This window comes from Sceloporus occidentalis, unplaced genomic scaffold (genome assembly GCF_023333645.1).
Source record: "Sceloporus occidentalis isolate IW3139 unplaced genomic scaffold, rSceOcc1.0.p SCAF_22, whole genome shotgun sequence".
NCBI classification, from domain to species: Eukaryota; Metazoa; Chordata; class Lepidosauria; order Squamata; family Phrynosomatidae; genus Sceloporus; species Sceloporus occidentalis.
This window is the reverse complement of record NW_028317002.1, coordinates 4,509,062-4,533,641: the sequence shown is the minus strand read 5'-3', so window position 1 is coordinate 4,533,641 and position 24,580 is coordinate 4,509,062. Positions and strand designations below refer to the sequence as shown.

Below are 24,580 nucleotides of genomic sequence, written 5' to 3'. Positions count from 1 at the left end.
TAGCTTATTCAGTTATTGTAATAAATATTTTAGCCCATTTTTTAGCTCAAAATATTTTTTCCTTTTTTTTCTCCTCTAAAATCTAGGTGCGTCTTATCAGCAGGTGCGTCTTATAGAGCGAAAAATACGGTATGCACTCCGAAGCCTTGTTCATTTTGTTCACTTCTGTGCTGTGCTAATAGTTATTCAGGCCTTACTTATTCAAGCACCTCTACCAATGACGTAGGCTTGAATAACTTTATTAAACAGCACATAAGTTAACAAAATGGACAAGGCTTCGGAGTTTGTAGTTTGTAGAGGTCTGGCCCTCTAAAACCATTCCAATTTCTCATGTGGCCCCATGGGAAAATTAATTGCCCACCCCTGGAACAGAACAATCTTTCTGTAACGCTCGGATGCAGCACAGCAGTGTTGCCAAAGCAGTCACAGCGAAAAATGAATGGATCTCTCAGGCAAGCTCTGGTCTTATAAAGGCGCCTTCAGAATTCAAAAAACAGCAGCACAGGCATTGGACGAGACCCTTAGCGTGACGTCACAAGAGTGAGCTGATTGGACAGACGAGATCAGCTCACTCCTGTTTGAAATTTTGGCGGCTGCGCGGCAAAAATGAAGACGATCACGAAGAATCTTCGTTTCTTCGTGGTTGTGAGTCTTCGTCTTCACCTACGTTTTGCCGGCACTGTATTCTCTTCGGCGTGTCTTCGGAACGAACAAAAAAACGGCCTCTTCGTGCTCGTTTTCATGTTCGCCGGAAGACGAATGCGCAAGTCTAGTAAATACTCTTTTGAAAATTAAATACATGGGGAGGAATGATATGAGTGTAATGAAGAAACAACAAGGAGGATGAGGACAAATATTGAGTTCATTAGTTTAAAGAATCAGGGATGTAAATCAGAAAGGGAAAGGAGGGTGGGAGTGAAACAGTATAATTTGGATATGACAAGTACAAAACAAAGATATTAAAATACATGGCAAGGGCATTTCCATAAAAGAAGAAAGGGACTGCAAATTAAAAAAAAAAATGATTATCCTTTGCTATGAGGAAGCCTTCTGGGTTATAATCCAAACTGAGTCCCCATTGTTTTATTATTTTATTATTCCACATTTGCAACAAGTGAGTAAGTAAAATAAGAGGTGTTGCCCCATGGGTCAGATTTTTTTAATCTCACAGTTAAAGGACTGCTACAGATTAAACTTCAGAGGTTTCACCAGATTAAAGATTTCCTAGATTATTAAAACTTTAGCAACACGGGAAATTCCAGGGATTTAATGGAAATAACGAAAGTATTATATTCAGGATTTACTGGAAACAATTAAGTTCTTAGGACTCATTCTCTTGAAGTCTGGCATCTGCCAGAGGAACTTTTTGTGTAGAATTCAACTGTGTAAAACCATTTGGTTTTAAATCACACAAAGGTTAACCCTGCGTTGTAATATAAATGTATGGTAGCATTCTGCACTCTCCTTTTGGAATGATCATATTATTATTTATTGTTTTATATAGCGCCATCAAATTCCATGGCGCTGTACAATAAGTATTTTATAGACTACGTGATTATATAAAATCCACTACATGTATATGCTTTTTAAAGATAAATGTTGCTATTCTTTCTCCAGTCTTTTAATACCTTTCTTCATTTTTCCAAAAATTCTTTGCCAGCATGTAATCTAGGAAGGCTGTATAGTGATTCAACTTGCCTTAAGGCAGATAGCTCGTCCTGATCTAGATGGTAGATAGTGTTTCAAAGAGATTAAAATGTCTAAAAAATGTCAACTTTTTGTGCTTGTGTTACTCCTTTAACATAGGGGAGGTTTTTGTCTGTTTTACCCCAAACTTCAATAGAATGCATAGTGGAGTAAGTAATATGGGACCAAGGAATGCATATATTTCTAGAAATCCAGAACAGCTTTCAATGGTTAGCTCTATTAGTTTTCTTGATCTATCCATGACACTTTAACAGGGAAACCTTGCATTTGAGTTGATCAGAACCCACTTAAACATAGTCTTATTTTGATAAACTTTTAAGCATTTTTTAAATGTAGCAGGTTTGTTCAAAATATATATAAACTTAGGTGACATGTTCAATGTTTTTTACTAATTTTTTGAAGACAGAAAATAATATTCCCCATAATCTGAAGAAATACATGTGTGGCAGTGAATGTGTTACAATACACTGTTAGAGTCTATAGAAACAGATCAGTTTAAGAATCCTCAAAAGAGCATAAAAATCAGTAGTACCAGAGAAAAATCCAAACTTTCTACAGATCTACAAGCGATCTTAAAAATAATCTGATCACACACGGGCACAATGTACTCTATGCAATAATGTAATCAATTGACTTTATTGCACAGACAATTTTTAAAATCACTTAATCTGTAGACGTTTTAAAGTAGCTGTGGAAAGGAACAGTTATAAGGACCAGTCTGTAAGAATAAGCACAAAATTAGACATAATGACCATGAGAATGGATAGGAAATGTGCTTATACATCATTGTACTTATTTAAACGTTGGGGTTACAATTTAATTTTAAAAGATTTGGGACCAGATTGTTTTACTGTACCTGAAATCACTAAAGTGTTTGTTATTAAAAGACTATAAATCTTTTTCAGAAGCTCTGGCAAATAGACTAAAGATGGAAGTAAGTACATTGATACACCTTAAGATGACGTATTATGTTCCGAATAGTTCAGTTTTTGGTATTTTTTTTTTTTAGCGATTTTTTTGGGGTTGCTGCTGAAATGATAGGTTTCCAATCTGATCTAGTTTCTTTAGCTCCAGAAAAAGCCTTTGTTTATGTTGATCATGCATATTCATTGTGTGTTTTAAAACATGTTGAACACTAGATGGCGCTATAGGTGATCATGTCATCTGGATATTTCTATCGCAATCGACATTTCCCTAATCTATCAAAAACCCAAGATTACTGCCTTGGTGTTATAATTGACTCTGATGCTTCTTTCATTCCTGCATCATATTTCAGACAATCAAATAATTTTAATATTGGAAACAAACTGATACTCCAGTTTAATTAATTGTATAGATGCAAAGTGTGTGAAAAGTTCCTTATTTGCATTTTGGATACATTTCCCATTGGTTTTTTTTTAACACTAATTGGACCTTCTTATTAAGATTCAATTGAATGTTTCTAGCGTTTCCATAATTTTCTTTTAATTTACACTTCAAAGATGTAATAGTTGCGGTGATGCATAAATAAATAATTTATAAATAATCAGGAAATTAGCTTTTGATTGATACCGTAACAATAATCCATGCAGATGATTAAAGTTTGGCTCCATTTAACCCATGTGTAATAATGCCAGTGCCTGAACATCTTAAGCATGTTCACAGGTCCTTCATACTTGTCAAGTTACGGTTGGTTCAACCACAACAATGAGACTTATGTCTTGAATATCAATGGTCCCAATATTTATTTGATGGAACGCAAACTGGTTAAATCTTTATGTTATAAGATAAACATGTATGTACACAGAGAACTGAACCTGGTTTCTAGGGACCATACCTGGGAACTCTCCGGGTTTGGCCTGGAGAACTCCGGGAGAAGCACAGTTTCTCCGGGTCAATACCCGAATCCTCCAGATCGCGGGATCTTGATACGCCCCCTCCCTGCCTATTTCCTCTTTAAATGGGTGTGTTTCCCATGATGTCATCAGTGGGAATGCCCCTGACATCAGCGGGACCGCCCCCGATATCAGAAGGACTGCCTACTGACTTCAGTGGAAAGTTCTGGCCGTGTCCCGCAAGGGTAGGCTCCAGGTAGCTGAAGCCCAAAAATTCCCAGTTATGATAGTGACCATTAAGCATTTGCAGGTGTTTATCAGAGGATAGGGTCAATTACAATGAGGGTGCCTCCACTCAAGTTTTGGCTGTAAAATCATGTCAGTGTGTGTGCCTGCCAAACTTTAAACTCTGTAAATAGCTGAGGAATAAATAGCATAATGGTAAAGTATGAAGTATCACACCTCCATCAGAAAAGTTTTTCAGCTCCCCTTCATGCTCAAGATTAAGTGAATATATTTCACTTTTTCCCTATATACTGTATGTGTCCCCTATCTTGCAAATTTAGTTTCTCTCACTGTTTGTATATTCTTCTTCCATGGCAAATCCTTCACAACCTGCATAAATAAAAATATACATATATATAGAATGCACGTGTGATGGAAACCAGGGTTGCCAGGTTGCGCTCTTTCTTCCAGGGTCCCAGTAGAACTTCGTTGCTACTCACTGCTGTAGCAAAGTGATATAGTTTTTTTAGGGAGTAGTTTATCCTACATAAATCCAGTTGATGCTTGGCATTATGCTATGGGGAAGGGCGACCAGTGAAACCAGTGAGTGCCCACTCAGTCCATGTTATTCTAAAGGGGTCAGTATAGGCTTGATTGTGTTTATTAAAAAAACAAAACATAGAGCTAAAACACTTAATTGTAGCTCAAGGACAAACATCAACAGCCATACCAAGTATATGTGTCAGGCCCCATCCAGGCTGCAGTGCTGCATGTCTTTAGTTTCCCTAGTCCTTGCTACAGTTCTCTCTTTGCAGTAATCCATTCCTGGATTTTCCTATGCTCTGTCCTGTACCTCTGATTCCTTGATTCCAGTCTTGCTCTTTGCTTTAGCTCTGTTCCCTTTATAAGGTGTACCCAACCCATGTGTTCTGTTTGTCTCAGTCATCAGTCTAAAGGTTTAGATTCAATGTTTGGTTTCAGTTTATTAGTGATTCAGTAAGCGTTAGGACTCACCGTCATTGGAGTACTTTGGCGTAGTGGTGGGCTAAGCATACTATGGCCATAAGATGTGACAGAATCTCCAATAGTTGTCATACAGTCCTAGGCTAGTTCCTGTATTTATGTGTGTCAGTCTGTGATGTAACGTGTATCCCCGGTAGAGGGGTGTCCTGTCCTGTATCCCCAGTAGAGGGGTGTCCTGTTCATGTCAGATATTGAGTATTCCTTGTCTTGTTCCCTGTGGTACCCTGTATTATGTATATCTTGTCTGGTTATGTTTCTTGCTTGGTCTCACTGTCCCTTGCTCCTTGCTCTGTCCCCCTTGCTTGCTATGTTTCTCCTGTACTCTGCTTAGCTTTCCATACTCCCAGCCTGCAGATGCCTGCAGGATATCTCCAAATTCTGGTTAATATCAGATGCTATATCAGGACGCTGGTATGTGGCTGCACTCGGTCATCAGGCCCTGTCCTACTCCGCTACTGCACTCCATCTTTGGGCGCTCTGGGTCATTACACTCGTCTGTATGGACCCGGTTCGTGACAATATGCAGACATAACATGTGTAGTGTCAGTAATACTAAAAACTGTACACCATGAAAGTACTCTACTATGTTGCAGCACGACACCAACAATCATTCATGTGAAATAATATTAGAACATAGCAATAGCTGTCATGACAAAACATGTAAACAGTCACAGGGGCACAAAAATGTTGGTATTATGGTAGGAATGGTACCTGTGGAAAAGGAAGTAGGGATAGGAAAAGAAATATCACAAATGTCCAAAGGATTGAGGGGATCAGATGAAATGTGGTGTGGGGGTTAGTCCTCCTCTCCATAGGCGTCGCTACGGGGGGGGGGCAGTGGGGCAATTGCCCCCCCTGGATTATTCATTTCCCCCCTTTTGCCCCCCCACCAAATTTGGAACCCCCCCCTCCAGCTGCAGTACCAAATGGCACAGTGCCATCTAAACGTAAGGGCACAATGGGCAGTTGCCCAAGGGCTTCGTGTTCTAGGGACATGTGGTGAATCACATTGCTGCCAGCAAAGTGATTCACTACAAACCTTCTAGAACAGTAGCGTATCTACAGGGGAGGGGGCGAGCGGAGAGGCCGGTCTTTAAGGCCGAGGCAGCTGCAAGATTGTGATCTCCCCAACCAGCCCTGCTCAGCTCACATTTTTGTAAATATTTTATTATATCTTTTCACATGACAACACTGAGAATAAAAAAAACAGCTGTGGAAATATTTCAGCACCACCCCATATACAGTATGATATTGTGTGGTCAAGCTCATGTGCCCACACGCCACACCAGGTGCATAACTAGAAACCACACCTTCACATGCAACATGTCCGACGGTGCCTCCCATGCCCCAAACAGCTTGTCGGTGCCATCTTTGTCCCAAAACTGCTTGTCTGTGCCCCAAAAAGCCTACCTGTTCCATCTCTTAACAGCCTGCCCCAAAATACTTATACATTCAATCATTCATTCATCAGAAACTACGGAACTGAGGAGCAGAGAAATAAGGCACGTTCTGATGGAGTTCTGCATGTATTTGCAAGGGGGAAACATTTATTTAGAGGGACACTTAGCTATTATATGAATTAAGATGCATAAAATGGCTAGGTCGTCCCTTTGAAGGGATTATTTCACCCAGTCAGAGCTAATTAACAGATGGTGCAAAAACTATACAACCAGTTATATTCCTTACGTTCATTCTTATTGCCTCCATTCTAGAACTGATACGAGAAATCAGCTACTGTAAAGGCGAAGGGGTTGATTAGTAGAGAAGAATAATAACACAATATGCAAGAGAAGAAAGTTGTTGCCCCAGCTATATTCACATAGTGAAAAAAAAAAGAAATGGCATTAGCTATGATAACGTTGATGGATTTTACAGCATGCTGGTCTTTCACTGATTTCCAGTCAAGCAGTGACAGGCATGGCTTTACCCTATTATACAATGTATCTCGGGAGGAAAACTTTCGGTAATTGTCTAACAATATCTTTTTCATCCAGGAAACAAATAATGCACTGGGTGCAAATTAGTGAAAAGGTGAACCTAGTCAATGTGTGTGTGACATATTGTAATCCTACAAGAAAAGCACGAATATTGCAAATACCTAGAGATTAAAGAGCCATTTCAGACTTCTTTTGGATCTTGATACGTTTTCCCTTATTGTGACAGAACTCCTACATTGGAAAACCCAAACAAGAGAAAATATAGCAGTTCTTCACTGTAAAACATACTGTGACAGAATGACCTGTCATACAGGGGCCCAAGGTACTCAGAGATGGCTCCAGCCTGGCTGCCAAACAGGCAGGAACTCCATTGTGTAAACTAATCCTATTAACAGGATACCTGCGTCTCTTCACCAATGATCACCAGGATAATTGGGTCGATCTACTGCCGTTCGCTGAATTCGCGAGGAACAACACGCTTCAGGAGGCTACCAGGATCTCTCCGTTTTTCTGCCTTTATGGCCTCCACCCGCAGTCTCTCCCAGGGACATTACCAGTTTCACCTGTTCCAGATCTGGAGGAGAGACTCGCTTCCATCCGTGCCACCTGGGCTTCTGTTCACTCCGCTCTGGAACGTGCTGCTCAGCTCCAGCAAAGTCAGGCCAATAGCAAGCGGTCTCCCAATCCCTCGTATCAGCCTGGCGATAGGGTTTGGTTGTCTACATGGTTCCTGAGACTCTGGGTTCCTTCTATGAAACTGGCTCCACGATTTATTGGGCCCTTTCCGGTTCTGCGTTGGATTAATCCGGTGGCGTACGAACTCTCGCTACCCAGAACACTTCGTATTCCTCGGGTATTTCACGCCTCCTTGCTGAAACCTCTGGTCTGCAATCAGTTTACCCGAGGCGAACACTCTACGGCTGAGACTTCCAGGAGGGGTTTGGAGGGACATACCCCCCAGGTCATTCTCGATTCCCGGCGGCAACAAGGCAGTCTGCAATACCTCGTACAGTGGAGAGGTCTCGGTCCCGAGGAGCGTTCCTGTATACCAGCCACGCCAGACATCCTTCTCGTCCTAGTGGTCGCCCTGAGGGCGCCCTTTTGAGGGGGGGTACTGTTACTCACCTGTCCCCGGTTCCCACGCTGCCGCAACAGCCGCCGCGCAGGAGAGGGAGACCCCCCTCCACCACGCGGCCACCTCCACAGCAGCTGCCACGAAGGAGAGGGAGACCCCCCTCCACCGCACTGTCCCCTCCGCAGCAGCCGCCACGAAGGAGAGGGAGACCCCCCTCCCCCACACGGTCACTTCCGCTGTCATCCTCTGAAGTGGTGTCCTGCTTCCGCGCGCCCTCTAGTGGCGAACTCCCTAACTGCAGGGCTTTATGAAGGGAGACTACGCCACACTCAAAATGGTCGCGATTCCCGGAAGTGATGTCATGATGGGTTGATGGGAGATTTAGACTTCCTCCGCGGTTCCCCATTTAAACCTCTCAGACCAGCTACACCTTGCCTTCTGATGGTCGTCTATGCCTTGTGCTAGTGCCCAGATAGCGTTTACCTTCCTGATTCCTGTGTTTGACCTCGGTTTGCCTCACTATGTTTTCCTGTATCCTGACCTCGGCTCGTTTATTGTTTATCCTGATCTCCTGAATCCTGACCTCGGCTCCGTTTATCGATTATCCTGCTCTCCGGACTCCTGACCTCAGCTTGTATGAACTGTTCTGTCCTGGAGTCCTACCTGTTCTGTCCTGGAGTCCACGGTGTCTCCTATTAGTTGTACATGACAATATGTTAACTATTTTTTATATTTAATAAAAACTATGACAAAAAAGCCTTGTTTGTATTTTCTTTTATTTACCAAACTGCCCCAAGTTATGCACATCTGACCCCCAGCTTGCCACTCTGCCCCCATATATGCCTTATACCTCCTATGTGCCAGAGATTCCACTGTGCCCCCTGATATGCCACTGTGCCCCCGATATGCCTTATACTCGTTATATGCCAGTGATATGCAAATGAGCGCCCGGTATACCTTTTACCCCCAGATATGTCTTATGCCCCCCTGATATGCCTAATATTGATATGCCTTATACCCCTATATGCCTTATAACTTCCAATATGCCACTCGCCCCCACTTATACCTCCCTAGATGCCACTGTGCACCCTGATATGCCACTCCTTGGCATATCAGGGGGCACAGTGGGAGCTTGGCTCCCATACACCCCTCTGATTCCTCCCCCCCCTTCCATACACCACTCTGCCTCTCTCCCGACTCCCTGGTGTTTTGTGAACCTCCGTTGTTGACAGGCACTTTCACTGCAGCTTCATAGAAGCCTCAGCGTAAGTGAAGGGCAGTAACGGAGGCTGTCTGTGCGCATTGCGCAGACACCCACCAGCTGACAGAGAGGATGATCCTCTGCAGGAGACCTCGATTCTCTGTCAGCTGGTGGGAGTCTGATGCGAGGACAGCCTCCGTTACTCACCTTCACTTACGCTGATGCTTCTATGAAGCTGCAGTGAAAGTGCCTGTCTGCAACGGAGGTTCACAAAACACCAGGGAGTCGGGAGAGAGGCAGAGTGGTGTATGGGAGGGGGGAGGAGTCAGAGGGGTGTATGGAAGTGGAGGGGAGAGACGAAAGTTGTCTGTGCGTATCGCACGGACACCCACCGGCTGACAGTGAGGGCAATCCAGGTCCCCTGCAGCGTTGCGGGGGATCTGGATTCTAGTGTTATAATCCGATCTCTGTTTAAGGTCGGATTATATAAGGATATAAGGATTTTATAATCGATAAAAATCGATTCGACTTATCGATAATGAAAATCGTTGTCAACGATTTTCATTATCGATTAGTTGTTTCAGCCCTAGTTGTGTCTACTTATTGGGTACACGTACATAGCATGGTTCCAAGGTGTGCATGCTGACTGGTACTGGAAGTGATTTCGGGGACAACAGGATACATGTGGGTGATCTCTGGGAGTTACTACAGCTCTCTTGGTGAACCCGTTACATTGGCGGCAGCGGCGGGAACCTCCTTGCAAACGTCCCTGCGGAGTACCATCGGGTATACCAGCAGCAAGCTAAAGATGGTTCCAGCACCAATAGCAAGCGGTCTCCCAATCCCTCGTATCAGCCTGGCGATAGGGTTTGGTTGTCTACATGGTTCCTGAGACTCTGGGTTCCTTCTATGAAACTGGCTCCACGATTTATTGGGCCCTTTCCGGTTCTGCGTTGGATTAATCCGGTGGCGTACGAACTCTCGCTACCCAGAACACTTCGTATTCCTCGGGTATTTCACGCCTCCTTGCTGAAACCTCTGGTCTGCAATCAGTTTACCCGAGGCGAACACTCTACGGCTGAGACTTCCAGGAGGGGTTTGGAGGGACATACCCCCCAGGTCATTCTCGATTCCCGGCGGCAACAAGGCAGTCTGCAATACCTCGTACAGTGGAGAGGTCTCGGTCCCGAGGAGCGTTCCTGTATACCAGCCACGCCAGACATCCTTCTCGTCCTAGTGGTCGCCCTGAGGGCGCCCTTTTGAGGGGGGGTACTGTTACTCACCTGTCCCCGGTTCCCACGCTGCCGCAACAGCCGCCGCGCAGGAGAGGGAGACCCCCCTCCACCACGCGGCCACCTCCACAGCAGCTGCCACGAAGGAGAGGGAGACCCCCCTCCACCGCACTGTCCCCTCCGCAGCAGCCGCCACGAAGGAGAGGGAGACCCCCCTCCCCCACACGGTCACTTCCGCTGTCATCCTCTGAAGTGGTGTCCTGCTTCCGCGCGCCCTCTAGTGGCGAACTCCCTAACTGCAGGGCTTTATGAAGGGAGACTACGCCACACTCAAAATGGTCGCGATTCCCGGAAGTGATGTCATGATGGGTTGATGGGAGATTTAGACTTCCTCCGCGGTTCCCCATTTAAACCTCTCAGACCAGCTACACCTTGCCTTCTGATGGTCGTCTATGCCTTGTGCTAGTGCCCAGATAGCGTTTACCTTCCTGATTCCTGTGTTTGACCTCGGTTTGCCTCACTATGTTTTCCTGTATCCTGACCTCGGCTCGTTTATTGTTTATCCTGATCTCCTGAATCCTGACCTCGGCTCCGTTTATCGATTATCCTGCTCTCCGGACTCCTGACCTCAGCTTGTATGAACTGTTCTGTCCTGGAGTCCTACCTGTTCTGTCCTGGAGTCCACGGTGTCTCCTATTAGTTGTACATGACAATATGTTAACTATTTTTTATATTTAATAAAAACTATGACAAAAAAGCCTTGTTTGTATTTTCTTTTATTTACCAAACTGCCCCAAGTTATGCACATCTGACCCCCAGCTTGCCACTCTGCCCCCATATATGCCTTATACCTCCTATGTGCCAGAGATTCCACTGTGCCCCCTGATATGCCACTGTGCCCCCGATATGCCTTATACTCGTTATATGCCAGTGATATGCAAATGAGCGCCCGGTATACCTTTTACCCCCAGATATGTCTTATGCCCCCCTGATATGCCTAATATTGATATGCCTTATACCCCTATATGCCTTATAACTTCCAATATGCCACTCGCCCCCACTTATACCTCCCTAGATGCCACTGTGCACCCTGATATGCCACTCCTTGGCATATCAGGGGGCACAGTGGGAGCTTGGCTCCCATACACCCCTCTGATTCCTCCCCCCCCTTCCATACACCACTCTGCCTCTCTCCCGACTCCCTGGTGTTTTGTGAACCTCCGTTGTTGACAGGCACTTTCACTGCAGCTTCATAGAAGCCTCAGCGTAAGTGAAGGGCAGTAACGGAGGCTGTCTGTGCGCATTGCGCAGACACCCACCAGCTGACAGAGAGGATGATCCTCTGCAGGAGACCTCGATTCTCTGTCAGCTGGTGGGAGTCTGATGCGAGGACAGCCTCCGTTACTCACCTTCACTTACGCTGATGCTTCTATGAAGCTGCAGTGAAAGTGCCTGTCTGCAACGGAGGTTCACAAAACACCAGGGAGTCGGGAGAGAGGCAGAGTGGTGTATGGGAGGGGGGAGGAGTCAGAGGGGTGTATGGAAGTGGAGGGGAGAGACGAAAGTTGTCTGTGCGTATCGCACGGACACCCACCGGCTGACAGTGAGGGCAATCCAGGTCCCCTGCAGCGTTGCGGGGGATCTGGATTCTAGTGTTATAATCCGATCTCTGTTTAAGGTCGGATTATATAAGGATATAAGGATTTTATAATCGATAAAAATCGATTCGACTTATCGATAATGAAAATCGTTGTCAACGATTTTCATTATCGATTAGTTGTTTCAGCCCTAGTTGTGTCTACTTATTGGGTACACGTACATAGCATGGTTCCAAGGTGTGCATGCTGACTGGTACTGGAAGTGATTTCGGGGACAACAGGATACATGTGGGTGATCTCTGGGAGTTACTACAGCTCTCTTGGTGAACCCGTTACATTGGCGGCAGCGGCGGGAACCTCCTTGCAAACGTCCCTGCGGAGTACCATCGGGTATACCAGCAGCAAGCTAAAGATGGTTCCAGCACTACAGGACGTGTTGGTGCGCAGCAGAGTCATGAGTTACATAAATGCCTGGATGGAGGCTCTCAGAGTGGACCAGGGTGTCTGAGGAATAGTCCTTCCATCCTCCAAGGAATGGTACGTGCTACAACTAGATTGGCAAATGCAGTACCTGGGAGAACAGCCCCAAGAGGACTTAGTGGCTGGGTTGGAGAAGTTGCTTCCACTTGAAATGACTGTTGATACCGGGCCCTGTATTGGCAGGCCGCGCAGTGGTGTCCAGAGCTGAAGGATGACTACATGCCAGAGGGCGATGACTTTGGTGGCCCAGGATTGAAAATGGAAACCTACAGGAGGACCGAGAATTTGGGAGCCCATCGAAATATCAGTGCGAGGAGATCCGGGAGTTCAGGGAAGGGATTCTCGCAGATGTGCCCTGTTACCTGCCCGACTTGTGGGCTGATTTCGATTATTTGGTTTATCAAGAATGGAACCTGGAGCAGGCCTACCAAGAACTCTTTGACCGTGCTCAGCAGTGTGCCCCAGTGGATCCTGTGAGTATTGTGCCCCCACCAGAAGCACAAACAGCCGAGCAGAGTGCAATTGGCCCCTGCCCACTCCCTTCTCTCACCCCAGACACTTTGCCCTATTCCCCGCAATATGGCCCAGAAACTGACCGAGACCTCCCCTGCATGTCCCAGGCAGATCCCTCAGCTGAACTGCTGGTATCGAGGCAGAGCACTGCTGGCCTCTGCCCACCCCTTCCACTTGTTCCCAAGCCTGACCGCAGCAACCAAGGAGGGTCTGGTCAGGCAGCCACAGAGTTGGTGGTGCCCCTGGATTTTAAAAATGCAACTGAAGTGCCGCTGGCCTCTGCCTGCTCCCCTCTGTGACCCCAGCTCCATTGGCTTTACCCCCGCAATGTTGCCCAGAGGCAGTGTTTTCTATGCATCCTGTATCCCCAGCAGAAGTGTTGGCAATGGGAGAGAGGCAGATCGACATCTCTCCCCAGCAGATGGAGTATACAGGAGGGGATGCATGTGGCTTCCCTCCCCTCGCAGTGGATCATGCAAACATTTGTACCATGCAGGTGGATTGGACTACGGTTGCCACCTGCAGTCCCTAGAGGTGCCGGGCAGTCAGCCCAGAACCCCATATGGAAGCCTCTGTTTTCTCCCCAGCGGCTGAGAGAACTCCAGGGAGAAGGCATATTTGGCCCTTCTTCCCAGCGGCAGTTACATTGTTTGGGAGAAGCAGAGTGCGGCTGGGTGAGTAATGCTCTTTTGTTAAATTGTTTTGGGGAGTACCAATTTGTGGCTGGCAGTGGTGGTTACAGACTGACTTCGGAGTCAAACCGTGTGGAGTCTTATCAGACGTCAGTCTCCCCCAGAAAAAGGAGATATGTGATGGAGTGTGTGACGGAACGGTCCATCACTGGGGCCCCTGGAGAGCAGTGAAAGCAGGCCTGCTGCCCACAGATTATGGACCCTGCCTCCCTGCCCTGGCGAGTGGGACTGTTGTCCTCGTCTGGGACCCAGACTCCCCAGTACGGGTTAGTGGGACAGGTGCCTTTTGCCAGCCCCCTGCATCCACAACTCTAGGAGCGACGGAGCTGTGCTCCCCGACTGAACTGGTTGCAGACCCAGTTGGGCTCTGGCCCCAGTTCAGTCTTCTTTTTAAAAGGGGAGATATGTGACAGAATGACCTGTCATACACGGGCCCAAGGTACTTAGAGATGGCTCCAGCCTGGCTGCCAAACAGGCAGGAGCCCCATTGCATAAACTAATCCCATTAACAGGATTGCTGCCAGGGGGAGATTCAGTAGCTAAAGGGGATTAAAGGTTGGTGTGACAGAATGACCTGTCATACAAGGCCCCAAGGTAGTCAGAGATGGCTCCAGCCTGGCTGCCAAACAGGCAGGAACTCCATTGTTTAATTAATCCCATCAATAGGATTGCTGATTGGGGATTGGGGATTAAAGGTTGGGTTGAATACATGTATCTGTTAATTTATGTTAATGGAGTTCTGTGGCTATATGAGTCTATGTTTTACTACAATAAACTGTTCATTCCTGCTGTACTTAGTTCAAGGTAGTTGTCTCTACTTATTGGGTACACATAGCAGGGTTCCAAGGTGCGCATGCTGACTGGTGCTGGAAGTGATTCCGGGGACAACAGGAGGATACATGTGGGTGATCTCTGGGAGTTACTACAGCTCTCTTGGTGAACCCGTTACAGTTGGGTTGTCGACATGTACCTGTTTATCAATGTTAATTTATGTTAATGAAGTTCTGTGGCTATATAAGTCCATGTTTTACAACAATAAACTGTTCATTCCTGGGGTACTCAATTCAAGGTAGTTGTGTCTACTTATTGGGTACACATAGCAGGGTTCCAAGGTGTGCATGCTGACTGGTGCTGGAAGTGATTTCGGGGACAACAAGAGGATACATGTGGGTGATCTCTGGGAGTTACTACAGCTCTCTTGGTGAAGCCGTTACACATACCTAGTCAAAGGGTCACAGATTAGAGGGATGCAGGACTGCCTCAGACAAGCCCCTCTAGAAGGAACCAAAGACTATATATACAGAATATGTAAAAAAGTAAAATAGGATACCCTACCTTGAGGAGTGGATACCTTTTTCCCAGGATAGCTTGTTATTTTGTTCAGCGTGTTCTGGGATACAGTTCCCTTCTTTTCCTCCATTTTATTTAAAGGGAACATATGTACATATGGAGGGGAAGGAGAGGTATACCCCAGCATCATTTACGTCAGGACTGAGGCAAGTTTAAGGACCTTTGATCCCTGGAGTAATTACACAGGAATGTAATCTGTATCACCTACATTTAGCAAGCTCCCTTTCCTCTGCTTTCAGCCTCTTGCAGTCTTCTTCCTTCTGTTCTATTTTTTCCTTTTTTACTTTTGTTCTATTCTTTGTTTTGCCCTATGTCTTCTTTGTACCGCATTTACTGTCTTTTCCTCACTTTTTCTGCTATCTCAGACAGATGAGATGTATGGACCCATCGGAACCCAGAGGGCTGGAGTAAATAATGTAGGACCCCTCAGAACGCCGGGGCCCTGGAGCCATCTTCACTCCATGTCTTCAGAGCAGAACAGGGTGACAGATTACACCAGGATGGTAAAACACTGATCAGATCAGGCTTAAATGAGCCTTAAAAGGGCATGATTTGTGACCCAAGAGTTAAGGGCAAGTTAGCATAGATAATATAGAAAGTGTTGGCAGGTAAGAACCCCTCCAGTTGGTCCCCAAAAAACAATTTTAAAACTTGGAGGGACTTGCTTATCTGTAGGGTATGTGGGATGCAGCACAAAAGGGAAATGACGCAGAGAAATGCAGAGGCTGGACATGGAAAGAACAAGCAGCAGCATTAGTACCACTGATACTCAAACCCTTGCAGCTATGCAGAGCATCAGTGCTAGATCCACTGGAGCAGCAGCGATATGGGCAAAGGCCGTTCATTCTTTGGTAAGTACCACCTGTAACGGCTCCTAAAGTCACCCTACCCCTCCGCTATTGTTGCCCTGACTTCCAAAGTCCCCTCAGTTAATGTTATCCAGTGACATGAAACTCTTTAATGTGTTATTAATAGAAATTTTTATTAATACCTTATTTTGTAAAAGTTTGCACACGACACACTAAGGTCTGAGAGATAATCTAATAAAGATAATGTGTGTATCTCCCAGATTTGGTGGTGCTGGTGTCCTTTTGTATTGTTAATCCCTTTACTGCGTCTGTTGTCTCTGGGAGGCAGATTATGGGGGCGGTTTGTATCCCAGTTTTATGTTAATGTGTGTTTTGCTGGATATATCCAGCCGTCTGTGTCTAAAATAAATCAGTTATTCCTTATGTTGTACCTAAAGACTAGTCTTGCCTAGTTATGTGGGTACTGATTAGCGATATGCCTTTACTTTGCTTGGGGATATTGCCTACGGATTGTGGGGAATTATTGTCCTGAAGGGAGAAGTCGCTCTTGGCGAGAGGGACAATCTGAGGTCCCTGGTCGGTCCGTCACACCACCTAACCATCCCAAAGCCAGACCAGCGCCTCTAAAGTGGTGACCTTTTAATAAATTGGTATCAGAAAGCTGACTAGCCAAGCTCAGCTGCTGCTCATCTATCACCTTCCTTGTTCTGGAGGTAGGATTAATTATTTTACATTCTGAATACTGGGGAAATTCTGTCCAGTACCAATGGCCTGCCTTTGTTTTGGAGAAATTCAGCATTCTGCTGGATATGTGTCACGATCTCTCCCTTGGTGTCGGGTGCTCGCGGGTAGAGGACCATTCCCGAGCAGCCGTTACCGGGGGGTGACGGATGTCTCCCTCGATGCGGACGGTCGGGTCCTCGATCGCCGGCATCGAGGTTTCAAGGCAGTGTCTGGGGACATTACTGCTGTCCGGCATCATGATGCCCGACGGAGCATTGATCCCCAGTATTCTGTACTTACCCGCTCCCGGTCCAGCGGCATTCCTCCTGTCTGTATCAATGGGGGCGCGGCTGGACGGGTCCGGAGGCGGAGTTCTGGGCGACTTCCCAGAACTGCGATGATGAGGTCCAGGGGGCGGAACTTGTAAGGGCGCCAGATTTAAAAACCCAGGAAATGCTTTAGTCTGTACCCTGTTGTGGTCTATGTATTCAGAGTTATTGCTCATTACTTTAGTTTTTGACCTCTGCCTGCCTGACGATTCTTTGCCTAGCGATTCTGTACCTTCTCCTGCTTATCCTGGTTACCAGATTTTTGGCTTGTCTGATTACCCGCTCTGTTACCGACTTGGCTCATCTGATTACCCACTCTGTTACCGACTTGGCTCGTCTGATTACCCGCTCTATTACCAACTTGGCTTGTCTGATTACCCGCTCTGTTACCGACCCGGCTATCCTGAGTACGTTACCTGAGGAGTTAACCCTGGCTCTGCTGCATTTGCCTTCTGGTTCCTGATGTCGAGGCTCCTGCACCTTGCACTCCAACTCGGCCCTTAATTTATCCACCTGCATCTGGCCTCCTCACTGTTGGAATCATCCCAGTCTCCACTCCCTGTCACTAAGGGTCTCCCTTGGTGCGGGCTTCGGAGCAGAAGAACTTCTGCGGTGAGTGCCTTGGTGTTCGTGGTCGTGACAGTGTGTATCTATTGGAGTAGTAATGCTGTTGGTGGTCCTACAATGCAAAATCTACTCTGGATTTCTTTTCAAACCTTGAGATCAGTGCAGGGACCTCCCACCTTGAAACTCCCCCTGAATTTTGTTGAAAAAAACTCTCAGAATTTTATCCGAATTAAAGGGTTGGGAAATAAAATTTGTTGCTCAAAAGCAATGGGGCAAAATAAAAATGAAAATGTAATCTGAATTCTGCTTGCCATGCACATGTCTACTAGACAGAACGATAGTGTCACTCCTCCCGCTCCCGTTGCCGCCGGGAGGAGGACCGGCTGCGGTTCACGAACGGTCCTCCGCCCGCGGCACATGTGTGCGGGTCTCAGGAAACCATCTCCCCGGGCAGCAGACAACCCTCCACCCGAGGTACACTACGATCTGGGGAATCGGTCCGTTCCCCAGATCGTCATCCTAGGAAGCGTCTGCCTCTCTGGCACGCTGCGTGCTGCTGGGGAATTGATGGACGGCCGGGGGGCGTGGTTTTTGTTATTGTCTGGGAGGGGCTTGTGAAGTGGCGCCGGATTTAAAAAGCCGGTTGTGCTTCTCACAGGCACCCTGTTGTGGTCCTTACTGTTATGGTATTGCTGCTCTTGCTGTCCCTTATAGTTTTTGACCCTTGCTTGCCTGAGACTCCTGTTTACCGACCCTTGCTTGCCTGCAACTCCTGTTTACCGACCCGGCTCGTCTGACTACCCGCTTAGTTTACCTGACCCCTGGCTCGTCTGATTACCTGTACCGTGTACCTGACCCCTGGCTCGTCTGACTACCTGCTTTGTGTTAAGACTCGGCCATCCTGTTCTACTCACCTGCTGCTTTTTGCGCCTTGCTGCACTTGCTCAGAGCCTATCTCCAGCTGGCGGGAGGTATCTCACTGTTGGGATCATCTAAGTCCTGGACTACTGTTGCCGAGAGCTCCTCTCTCAGCAGCAGTAACTTGGGCAGAAGAACTTCTGCGGTGAGGACCTCCCCAAGAGACCAGCGTAATAGCGACAGATGGGAATCATTAAATACTACAGCTTGGATACCTCGGTGCCAAAAATACATTTCCTTCTTACTCTTTTCTGTCTGACTGGGGAGACATGCCTATCACAGCATATTACTTTGGTTGTGTGGACAGCAGAATACTGCGCTGCATTCCATGGAAGTGGTCCCCAACTCCATCCTCATCCTTATGTCTTTCCATCTTTTATACCTTGGATTTTTCTCTTCATATTCAGTAACTATGCTTTCTAAATACCATTTTTTGCAATAAAATAAGATTTACCCTCTATTCAAACATACTCACATTATCACACACAGATACAAACACACATTTATTCTCCATCCATAAATAGACATTCTTCTCTTAATCGGCCCACACAATTCATAGCCACTCTACCACTATATGGACCACAAAAATGGCACAATTTCCCACTTGCAGGCAACATCCTACATTTTTCAGACATTGTTTCAGACAGCATATTAAGCAAAATGAAAACATAAGACAATATATATGTATATGATTACTTTATTATATTACAAAATATCAGTAAAGTTATTATACACCAAACCTGTTCCTTCCTTAAGTCTGCTGCATGTTCAGCCCCCTTCACCTCCTTACACTCTTGTGCCTATTTCTTCCTACATGTCCCTCACCGATCTGCTGCCTACCTATTCCTACTCTCCATTTCCTATCATAGCCTCTTGCCATTTGTTCCCTCTCCCAGTCTGCTGCTCCACGACTGCTCCCCTTATCTATCCCCACAACCTTGGACTATTGCAGCGTCCCTATTCCCTAGTCTGTTGATCCCTGCCAGTTCTCCCCCTTCACTCTGGTGTCACCTACTTTTTCCTACCTGCATATTTCCCCCTAGTCTGCTACTTGCCTCCCCCCATGCAGTTTGCTGCCTTTCTATTTTCACCTTCCTTTACCTCTCCTACTCTGTTAGTGTCGGATTGTTCCTTCTCTCAGTCTGTTGCATCCTGTCCATTCCCCCAACTCTGTTGCTGCCTGTTCCCATTAGTTCTGATGGTGCCTGCTTATTGCCCCCTTCGGTCTATTCCCATCTATCTTTCCCCACTCAGTGTTTTGATGCCTGAATGCGTCGACCTGACTGTCCTCCCTCCCAGTCTGCTGCCTTCCTGATCACCACTGTTCTGTCTACCGGTTCCTTCCTGCAAGTTTCTCCTCTAGTCAGCTGCATTCTACCTGCCCTCACTCTACTGCTGCCGGCCTGTTGCCCCTTGTCTGCTGCCATCTCTCTACCTCACTCTGCTACCGCCTGCCTGCTGACTCATAGCATGTTACTGCCTGCCTGCTCCCCCAGTCTGCTCCTACCTGCCACCACCTCCTATCTTTGTCTGATGCTGCCTGCCTGATTTCCCTCACTTGCAGTTGCCTGACCAATCTTCAACTCTACCAGTCTGCTCCCACCTTCCTGTTCCTCCCCCAGCCCCAGTCTGCTGTCGATCGGCTGTTTAACCCTAGTCTGTCTCGTCATCTGTCTGATGCCACCTAACTGTTCTTATGCCCAGTTAACGGCTGGCTCCCACTTCTGCTTCCTAGTCAATTGCCTGCCTATCCCCCTCTTCACCTTGGACTATTGCAGTTTCCCTATCTCCCAGTCTGTTGCCCCCTGCCTGTTCCCCCATCCTGCTGCCGTCTAACTGATCACCTACCCAGTCTACTGCTGCCTTCTTGTTCTCCCCTTCACTCTGCTGCCTCCTGCCAGCCCACCCTGTCTACTGCATGCCTAACTGCATTTCCTCCCTAGTCTGCTGCTTGCTTGCCTTTCCAAGTTTGCTGTCTGACAATTCCTACCTTCCGTTTTCCCACCTAGTATGCTACCTCCTGCCTATTTCCCCAGTTGGTTACCGCTTGCTGCTGCCTGGATGTACACCCTTAATCTCCTACTGCTACCCTGCCTGCACCCAGTTTGTTCTTGCCTTATTATTATTATTACTGTTCTCCCTGCCTGATCCCATCCGGTCTGCTGACGCCTGCTTATTGCCCCCTTCGGTCTATTCCCGTCTATCTTTCCCCACTCAGTGTTTTGATACCTAAATGTGTCGGCCTGACTGTCCTCCCTCCCAGTCTGTTGCCTTCCTGATCACCACTGTTCTGTCTACCCGTTCCTTCCTGCAAGTTTCTCCTCTAGTCAGCTACATTCTACCTGCCCTCACTCTACTGCTGCCGGCCTGTTGCCCCTTGTCTGCTGCCATCTCTCTACCTCACTCTGCTACATCCTGTCTGGTGACTCATAGCATACTACTGCCAAGTTCCCCCAGCATGTTACTGCCTGCCTGCTCCCCCAGTCTGCTCCTACCTGCCACCACCTCCTATCTTTGTCTGATGCTGCCTGCCTGATTTCCCTCACTTGCAGTTGCCCAACCAATCTTCAACTCTTCCAGTCTGCTCCCACCTTCCTGTTCCTCCCCCAACCCCAGTCTGCTGTTGATTGGCTGTTTAACCCTAGTCTGTCTCGTCATCTGTCTGATGCCACCTAACTGTTCTTATGCCCGGTTAACGGCTGGCTCCCACTTCTGCTTCCTAGTCAGCTGCCTGCCTATCCCCCTCTTCACCTTGGACTATTGCAGTTTCCCTATCTCCCAGTCTGTTGCCCCCTGCCTGTTGCCCCACCTGCTGCCGTTTAACTGATCACCGACCCAGTCTGCTGCTGCCTTCTTGTTCTCCCCTTCACTCTGCTGCCTCCTGTCAGGCCACCCTGTCTACTGCATGCCTATCTGCATTTCCCTCCCTAGTCTGCTGCTTGCTTCCCTTTCCAAGTTTGCTGTCTGACAATTCTTACCTTCCGTTTTCCCACCTAGTATGCTGCCTCCTGCCTATTTCCCCAGTTGGTTAGCGCTTGCTGCTGCCTGGATGTACACCCTTAATCTCCTACTGCTACCCTGCCTGATCCCATCCGGTCTGCTGACGCCTGCTTATTGTCGCCTATCTATTTTGCTTATTGACCCCCTACTTTTGACGGCGACCTGTTCTCCAACCCAGCATGCTGCCGCCTGCCTTTTCCCCCTCCCAGTATACTGCCTGCTTATTCTTTCCTGCCACCTGCCTTTTCCACTACCCAGTCTAAAGCTACCTGCCTGTTCCCCTCCCCAGTCTACTGCAATCTGTCTGTTCCCCGAGTCTGCTGCTTGCCTGACTTTGCTGCTGTCTGTCTGCTCCCCCCTTTCTACTGCTACCACCTTCCTCTTTTCACAGTCTGCTGCTGCCTACCAAGTTGTCTGCCGGTCTCCTAGTCTGTTGCTGTTTGACTATGACTCCTGCTGCATATTTTCCCCCCTGGTATGCTACAGCTTGCTTATTCTCCTTGCTTCACTATAATGCTATATGTTTCTCCTCCTGTCTGCTGCCTGCCTATTACTTTCTGCATGCCCCCATCAGCCTGTAGCCTTACTGCAACCCATAACCTTGCTGTCTGCATATTCTTGCCTTCTGTTTCTCATCTTAGTCAGCTGTCACTTTCCTATCACCAGCTCCCACCAATAATCTATTTCTGCTGGCCTATTCCGGTCTCGGTCTGCTCCTTTATTGTTCTCCTTCCCAGTCCACTACAGCCTGCCTCTTTCAACTCTGTCTGTTGTCTGGCTGTTTAGCCCCTGTCTGCTTCTTAACTATTGCTTCCTGCATGTTTACACTATGGCTGCTGCTGCCAGTCCCAGTCTTGCCTGATGTCCCCCTTTCACTCTGCTAGCTGTCTGTTTCCCTCCTTTTTGCATGCCCCACCAAAACTGCATCCTGCATGTCCCCACGTAAGCTTGCTGCCTGCACATCTGCCTTCCTGTTGCTATCAAACTGATGCCCCTTCACGTCTGCTTGCACCTGCCTAATCCCCCTCAGTCTGCTGCCACCTTCTTGTTCCCCTGCCAAGTCTTCAGCCCCTGTCCATTCTTCCAGTCTGCTGCTTGCCTGATCACCACCCAGTCTATTCTTGCCTCCCTGTCCCTTCCCAGTCTAACGTCACCTTCCTTTTCCCTCCAGTATGTTTCCTTCCCACCTGTTGCCAACTGACAGTTCCCCTTCCAAGTCTTCTGTTGCCTGCATGTTCTCCTCTCTTTACTCTGCTATCTACTTGCCCCCTTCATCTGCTATCTGCCTATTCCCATGCCAATTAGCTGTCTGCCTGTGCCCTAAAGTCTGCTGCCACTTGTCTATCTTGTATCTTCCCTCTTGGTCTAGTGCTAACTGATATTCCTGCTTAGTCTGTTGCCGCCAGCCTGTTCACCTACCCATCCCACCACCCCCTGCCTCCTCCCTCTGACAGGTTCCCGCCGCCTGCATGTTCTTCCGCCTTCACTCTGCTGCCTGCTTGTTTCTCCCCAGTCTGCAGCCTGCATTTTCCATCCTGCATGTCCCTCCCAAGTGTGTTGCCATCTGCCTATCCATTGCTTGCCGGTCCCCCCCCCCCCCCATTCCTCCATTCTGTTTCTGAAATAGGTCTATTGCAGCTTGCCTATCAACCCAATTCTGTTGCCACCTGTCTGATGCCACCTTTCTGTTTCTGTACCCTTTCCTCTTCCCACTCCCAATCTGGTGCCACCTGCACCTACACCCCACTATCTATTTCCACTCTCCTTCCTCCCCCTGTCTTTTCCGATTGCTTTCCTACCCAGTCTACCACAGCTTGCCTCTTCTCACTTTCAGTCTGTTGTCTGGCTGTTTCTTCCTGCATGTTACCCATCAATCTGCTGCCTATTCCCTCCTGTTTCCTGACGACTGTCGGCTCTCCCCTTTTCAGTCTGCCTGCATGTACCCCCCCGTCTGTAACAGTCTGCGCTTCCCCCCATTTACTGAGACCTTCCTGTTTCCTATGTCTACTGTAGCCTTATTTTCCCCCACTCTTTTGTCACCTGTCTATTTTCCTACTCAATCTGCTATGGCCTTTCTGTTCCTCCCCAAGTTTACTGCGGCCAGCCTCTTCCATTCCCAGTCTGTTCCCACACTGTTCTCGTACCCAGTGGGCTGCTGGTTTCCTCTTCCCCAATACAACACCCACTTACAGTCTGTTGTTACAGGCCTGCCTGTTTACTCCCCTGTCTGCTTCATGACATGATAATCTTCTGCCTACCTTTTCACCCTTAGTATGAAGCCACTTGACAATTCTCCAAGCTTCGCTATGTTGCCACCAGCCTGATTCTTTTTCTATCTGCTGCCTGCCTATTTCTACATGCATATTCACCCCCAAGTCTGCTGTGAGACCCAAAATTTTGATGACTGCCTATTCCCACCTTCAGTATCCACTCTCAGTCTGCTGCTCTCTGCCTATTGCCTCTCCATGTCTGCTGTCGCCTGCCTATCACCCCCTTCTCAGTTTTTTCCTGCCTGACTATTTTTTCCCTTCTACTACTGCCTGCTTCTTCCTTTCAACTACCGTCTGCCTGTTCTTCAAACTAGTCAATTATCGCCTGGCTCTTCCCCTTCTCAGTCTGCTGGCATCTGTCTGTTCTCCCTTCACTCTGCAGCCTGGTTCCTGCCTGTTACATCCTCCATGTTCACCCCAGTCTGATACACCCCCCCCAATCCGCTGCCTGTCTCTTCACAATCCTACTCTGCTTTCACCTGTCTTTTTTCCCCCCTTCACTCTGCTGCCCACCTGCTTCTTCCCAGTCCAATTTCTCTGCTGTCTGTTTCCCCTAGTTTGCAGCCTGTCTACTCCTCCCTGCATGATGTCCCAGCCTAACCAGCCTGCTTATTCTTCACCTACCTGTTCCCCACGTAGGTTTACGTCAATCTGCCTATTCCACCCATTCTGTCTGTTCTCCTACTGCAGCTTGTCTCTTCCTCCTCCCACTTTGCTGGAACCTCCCATTTCCTCTGCAATTCCTGATGCCTATTCCGCTGAAGTATGCTACCTGCCTGTTCCTCCCAAATCTGATGCTGCTTGCTTACCCCTTCTTGGTCTATTGCTACCTGCCAATTCCCCCAGTCTGTTACCGCCAGACTGTTCTCCAACCCAGTCTACTGCCACCTCCTTCTTTCCCCTCCCAGTCTGCTGCCTGCTTCTTCTTCACTCTGCTAACTGATTGTTGGTCCTGTGTTTGCTGCCTGCTTATTCTGTCATGCACCCTCCCCCAGTTTGCTGCCTGCCTATTTCCAACTTACGTTTCCCCCACTAGTCTAATGCTATCTGTTTCTAACTGCCGTTCCCCCTAGCATGCAACCTCTGCCTGTTCTCCCAACTCACTATGCTGCGCCTA

General features: G+C 47.6%; 1 pseudogene; it reads right to left on the bottom strand.

The window, feature by feature from the left end:
* The window catches only part of LOC149300908 (CAP-Gly domain-containing linker protein 2-like), a 32,594-nt pseudogene extending 20,395 nt beyond the window's left edge, over window positions 1–12,199 (bottom strand).
* Between the last annotated feature and the right edge of the window lie 12,381 nt (window positions 12,200–24,580).